The following is a 6,722-nucleotide window of genomic DNA, read 5'->3' as shown; positions in this document are numbered from 1 at the left end:
ACTCCATCTTCTCTCTCATTGCTAATGAGCGCATCACCAGTAACGCTCTCACCACGTCGCGCTGCTAACTAGCTTCATGGTGGAGTCTGGTTAGCTGAACATACACAGAAAAGCGTTTGGACCTCCCTCCATGGGGGTTTCCTGGTGTTTGGCGCCACCCAGTGGACACACGGCGCACTGCGACAACATTGCTGTAATTAATAACTGTGACCGCTGGGTGTCGCTGTTTACACCCGTACACTGCTACGTGTAGAACAAAAACATGTCGCCTCAAAGTTTTTTTTAAACTTTATTGAACTATTGAACATACAGAACTACAGAAGAGTATTGCAGTCAACTATAAAATAATTGTTCTAATTATATTGTACAAACAAGCAATACTCTTCCGTACAGAACAAAGAAACAAGAACAAAATAAAAAACTCAAATTACAACTATACATATAAACATGTAAAAATATTTTCTGTCATACCTCCTAAGGCCAACATATGCTTAAACAACTTAACATATTAAACATCATAAATGTAAGTAATATTATCAGAGAATTAATATGATAAAAGTAAAATCAAAACAGGACTATTTAACATTCTACATAATTACAAAAATAATTTGTCAGAGGGCTATATTATCTGAGCGAGGTGATGAGCTTTTATGCTTGTGGTTTTTTAGCACTGTCTAATGAAAGTTTTTAACATCTGGAGTGCCTCAAAATTTAGAAATGTCAAACCATTAAATGAGCATCTTCAGAAAAATGTTTTGCTCACTAAACTAGCATATTATTAATCCGCACAAGGCAACTGGCCCAGACAACATCCCGGAAAAGTATTGAAGGAATGTGCTGATCAGCTCTGTGAGGTGCTGGCAGACATATTTAACACCTAACTTACCCTGGAGACAGTTCCCACCTGCCTGAAGACTGCCACCATCATCCCAGTCCCAAAAAGCTCTACAGTGACTGGTCTGAATGACTATCTGCTAGTGTTGTGGTCAAGACCACCTAACCCGAGACCAAGACAAGTCAAGACCAGAGTGTACCGAGACCGAGACAAGACCAAGACTTGTAGGGTCCGAGACCAAGACAAGACCAAGACTTTTAAAGTCCGAGACCAAGACAAGACCAAGACCGAGGGAGGGCGAGACCAATTCGAGACCAAATCCACAAATAAAATTAAAAATAATAAATAAAATGTTATTATAAAATATTTTTATAAAGTTATGAGCCTTTTTAATGTGTCAAAACTGATGATTTTACCAGACAGTAATGTTTTTACGTTTTTAAACAGTGTTGTTTGTGAAATGAATTTTGTACTGCAATGTCTTTTGTACACAACTTGTGCATGCTTACTTTAATTTATTTAAACTCTAATTTAAGTGACCCATTTTGATCCTAATAAAACAAAACTCAAGATGCATTTACCTTCTTTTGGTCTCTTGAAGTCAACATGAAATACTGGGCAGTATAAATGCAGTCTTTAGGATTAAATTGGAAACTTGACGTCAGTTACTTTCTAAAATTGTTTAATTTTCATTTAGACTTGTGTATTTGCTTGGGGATCTTCCATTGTATGATCCAAGGCACATTAAGAAAAAAAACACAGTATCATAAAAATCACCCAAGAAAACTTAGTAGCTTATTCATATTCATAAAGTTTCAGAGAAATAACTGCACTGCAGGCAGCCAGGAATGTGAACAAAAACTACTACAGAAAGAAAACCACGAGGCTAATCAATTTCAACGTTGCAGCTATACAAAGCAACACAAAGTTTGCCCGATGCATAACTACTTAAAAAAAAATCCCACTTTGGCTGTGGCTGCATTTTGGAAGGAGTCGACGGGGGAGAGGACAGCCCCCGGAGGGCAAAACGTCAGTCTTTCCACAAAAAAAAAAAAAAAAAAAAACTGTCCAGATGACTAACTGATTATTGGAGTTTAAAGAAGTGTTTCATTGCATTTAAGAAATATGAGTGATTGCAACATTCTGTGGCCTAAACGTGCACGATGGGGTCTCATTAAAATGCCTCCTCGACTGAAAACCCTTTCCACTGGTGCAGAGGAGGCAGGGACTGATAGGACCTTCATTGCTAAATTGTGCAGTTGTGGAAATCTAGTGTGGTTTTTTGCCCAGAATTGTCTGTGTCAAAGTCACGGATGGCATCAAAGTATTTCCTTATCTGTGTGTGTATGCTTGAGCTGTGCTTTTTGTATGCCTTGTAGCGGGACAGAAGGCGAGGGTATTTGTTTGGTGGCGAATCACTGGCTGCGGCTGGATCCACATTCACAACTTCTGAGCAGGTGTCTTCTTTCATGTCCATCATCTTCTCCACCTCTAAGATCAATGTTTCTGAAAAACACAAACACAATGACTGAGTTAGATTTAAAAGGATATGCACATATCAGAGTTGAATTAAATACGTTTAGGACCTTTTATTAGGGGCCTCCGATGTGCGTCCCATCAGTGTATGAATGTGATAAAGCTCTGATTAGTCTCCTTTGAATGATTTGTTCAATTAGCTTTGTAGAGATCTAATAGAGTGCCGTATGAATGTGTAAATGAGGCACAGATTGTAATGTAAAGTGCTTTGAGTGTCTGATAAGATAGAAAGGTGCTATATAAGTACAGTCCCATTTAATATAAAAGTGAGTCAGGATTGTGTACAATAGGCATGTTACCAGCCTAAATATAAAGAATATCTGTTTCAATAGGCTCAGAGTGTACAAAATATGTTTTTATGACAAAAGTAAACAGATGAAATGAAGACTATGAATTCCACTGTAAGACTAGTTAAGGCTTTTATAGACAACTAATTTGAAATATTTTAGGATTTATGATTTTGCAAATAAGACATTTATTTTCAGCAGAGAAAATATATACTGACCTGTCAGTGTCTTCTTAAGCTCATCTCTGAACTTTTTCACTGATGTTGAATTTCCCCCATTGGTAACATCTAAGTCCACCCAGCTTAAGCCAAACTGAGGATCCAGCATGGTGGCCAAGAAGTAAACATTGTGGTTAAAAGGTTCCTCTCTTCCACTGTCTTTGGCCATGCTTGTTTTTAAAAAGATTCCAGAAAATCTTTTCACCAGAGACTGCTGGAGGGCTCTGACCAATGACTGGCACTGCATTCGAGTGTCCTCCATCTTGAGGAGGTGTGTATTCAAGTCCAGGACAGTTGGAACCACCATACTAATGGTAACTGATTTCTCCCCTTCTGTCAGGTCTGTTACCTCAGAAAATGGAGCAAGAACTGCACTCAGTTCCTTCAGCTGGTTCCACTCACGGGCACTAAACACCAACTCCTCGTGATCCTTGCTGCACATTTCATTCAGGGCTTTGTGGTCCAGAGCTGTGAAGGCCTGTACCTGTTTAAATATACTGTTCCATCGAGTTGTGTTTGCAGCTGGAATGGTCCTATTAGTGCCAAACGTAGCCTCAAACTTGTCTTTGAATTGTGAACTGCTATGCAATAAGGTGGTGAACCGTGATGTTTTGGCTATTGTGTGAGAAATGGCCTTGACCTCCTTCATGCCGTCATTCACAACTAATTGCAGAGAGTGTGCAAAGCAGGAAAGACGTGCACCAGATGACCAGGGTAATTCGGTGTCTTCCTGAGAATTAATGTCCTCCCACAGGTGCTCGTCATCTAAATGCTCCTCTTCACTCTCGCTGTCATCAGATTGGGGCATGTGTACTTTGAAAGCACATTTCATATTGGCAGCATTGTCTGTTATGATATAGCTAATTTTGTCATGGATACCGTATTCCTCTGTGATCTCCTCAAAGGCAGACGCAATGTGCTCTCCAGTATGTCTGCCTGTGAAACGCCTACAGTCCAGCAGGTAGGATTCAAGTGCATAGGAATCCTTTGATTTGTAGCACACGTGGGCGGTCACCCCAAGGAAGGAGCGTAGCCTGCGATCAGACCAGAGGTCAGTTGTTAATGACACAGATGACTGGGTCTTCAGTTTCTCCAAAACAGTTTCCTTGACCTTGATTACCAACTCTGGAATTTGTCTATCAGAAACCGTTTTTCTAGAGATTGGTGTGTATTTACTATCCATAACTTCAAGAAAGTGTTTAAAATGACTGTTTTCCACAAGTGAGGGAGGCAGACAACACCCAATGATCAAATCTTGGACAATGGCTTGACTGATGGCTTGTTGCCTTGGTGATTGTGGGCTGTAGAGCTGCACTTTCTGCGTAAATAATGAAATTGATGGCTGTGTGACTGTGACATCATTCTGTTGCCCTGCCTTGTATTCCAGGAACCTAAAAAATGCAAAGGAGGAATCAGTATATCTGGTCATGAACATCAATTACATCAAAAGAACACTTAAAAATAAGTAGCAACTTCATAAATGTATGTCAAATATATCCTCCATTGTTTATCATAAGCAAAAATTAAACTTAGAAAAATCTAACAAAGTTAAATTGGGTCCTCTGGATGGGTTTAAACAATAAAAAATTATACAAATGTTTTGTCTTTCATCCAAAAGACTTCTTCAATATGAGGAGCTATATTAAACTCAAGAGCTACATTTTCAGGCCAAGACTCTGCGGTTTACACTCATCTCCAGACCAGCGGTCACTCTTTCAGGGATGAAGATGTTCACATCCTTGATAGAGAGGAACAATGGTTTGAGAGAGGAGTAAAGGAGGCCATCTTTGTGAAAAGAAACCATCCATCTTTAAACAGGGGTGGAGGCCTCCGGGTTCAACTGTCCCCCTCTTACAATGCTGTGATTGCTAGTATCACTCAGCCCCCGGTGAAGGCAAGCAGCCATCAGGGTACTAACAATCCATCATTAGGCTGATGGTCCTCCTTGAACATGTGAGCAGCTAGTTTCATCAACAACAAACGGTTGGTCCACTGTGAGGAGGCACTATTTATAGGGCTGAGCTGAATGCAGCTCCTCAGCCTGAGGAAGTCTTTCGGACGAAAGACGAAATGTTTCTACCTTTTATTTTTACTTTTTTAACACGCCCAGAGGACCTGATTTAACTTTTTAAGATTTTTCTACCTGTGTGATTGAGCATGCATCAGGACATATTAAACACAGTTAGCACCTTCTCACAGTGGATCAACCAGTTTGCCAAATATGTTAAGGGAGACCATCAGCCTAACAATGAATCGTTGGCACCCTGATGGTTGCTTGCTATTCACAGGGGGCTGAGTGATACTAGCAATATCAGCGATGTAAGAAGAAGACAGTCCCTCTTACAATGAAGTCTTTTGTTAAGAAGTCAAGTAGTCTTTTGGATGAAAGATGAAACGTTTCTACATTTTGTTACCACATGCCCTGTCCCCTCAGTCTCTCAAAGTTAACAGTGAATTTGTCCTTATGCATGCTCAATAACCCAGGTAGAAAAATTTAAAAAAGTTCAATCAGGTCCTCTGGGAGTGTTAAAAGAAAAAAAAGGTAGAAAAAAGCTGTGCAGATAATATTCTACTTTTTTTCTTTTAACACACACTCAGAGGACCTGATTTAACTGTATGTAAACAGTGAATTTGCTTACTTCCCTTAATATGTTAATTATATCAGTGTTATAAAGTAAAACTCATTTAAGGGCTAAACAAAGCGGGTCTGAGTCTGACACACATTAATTAATTTAGATGTATTTAGATTTAATGTCGATGAATTACTTTTTCAACTTTTTGTCCCTTATTTTAGTATTTGTGATGCATGCTTTGGTATTTGTTGTTGTTATTTTTTTGTTTGTTACTGTTTTTCTCGTCCTAAGCAATTCACTGCATTGTTGTCGACCTTGTGTTGATTTTGCATATGACAAATAAACCATACTTGATAAAACGTTCTGTTTGTATTGTTCTTGGAAGAGAGGCAGATTGATAACGTTAACTAGCAGCTAGCTTTACTAGCATCACTTACACAAAGCTGCGGCGCTTACCTTTCTTTGTGCTTCCTTTCCAGGTGTCGATAAAAGTTGGATGTAGTCCCGACAGTCTCCGAAAGTGAAGCGCTGCAGAACTTGCATTGCGCCGTGTGCTTTTTTTTCAGAGTTGTTTTGCAAACATACTCTTTGTGACTCAAATAGCCAAACTTTATAACAGCAGATTTAGAAGACATCTTCTCTTGTTCTAAACACAAACAAGTCTAACTTTTCTTCCCTGACGCTTGCGAGTGAAAGGAGGTGGGCTCGGTGTTGCCAGATAGAGTCGAGATTTTCCAGCAAAAAATCGGTTAAAAACCGCAACATCACACAAAAACCTGCACAATCTATATTTGTTACAGTATATTTACTTTTTGAACACAAACCCACATCAGTACAAGCCAAGGTAATTTAACAATATGTGGCAAAACGGAACAGTCCAACAAAAATCTTCCCAGAGTTCCCAGCAAAATCAGAACGAAAACTGGCCAATTGGCAGTAAACCACCCAATCTGGCAACACTGGAGTGGTAACAAAAACATGTAGCTAGCTGCTATGAGTCACGTTATCGCTTGAATTTGAATCGGTATGTTTTGCATCCAGTAAAAGCAAAGATGTTAACAAATAAACTGGACAATATTCTGGCAATTTAGTGATATTTTCACAGTTGTGGTCTTGACTGGTCTTGAAAAAAAATCCCGAGTCCTCAATGTCCGAGACCGTGACAAGACCGAGACCAAATGCGGTCGAGACCAAGACCGGTCTCGAGTACTACAACACTACTATCTGCCAGTGGCCCTCACCCCGATAGTCGCTAAATGCTTTGAAAAACTGG

Source organism: Nematolebias whitei, chromosome 4, assembly GCF_014905685.2.
Source record: "Nematolebias whitei isolate Nwh7 chromosome 4, NemWhi1, whole genome shotgun sequence".
NCBI lineage: Eukaryota > Metazoa > Chordata > Actinopteri > Cyprinodontiformes > Rivulidae > Nematolebias > Nematolebias whitei.
The sequence above is the reverse complement of the archived record's forward strand: the minus strand, read 5'-3'. Positions refer to the sequence as shown.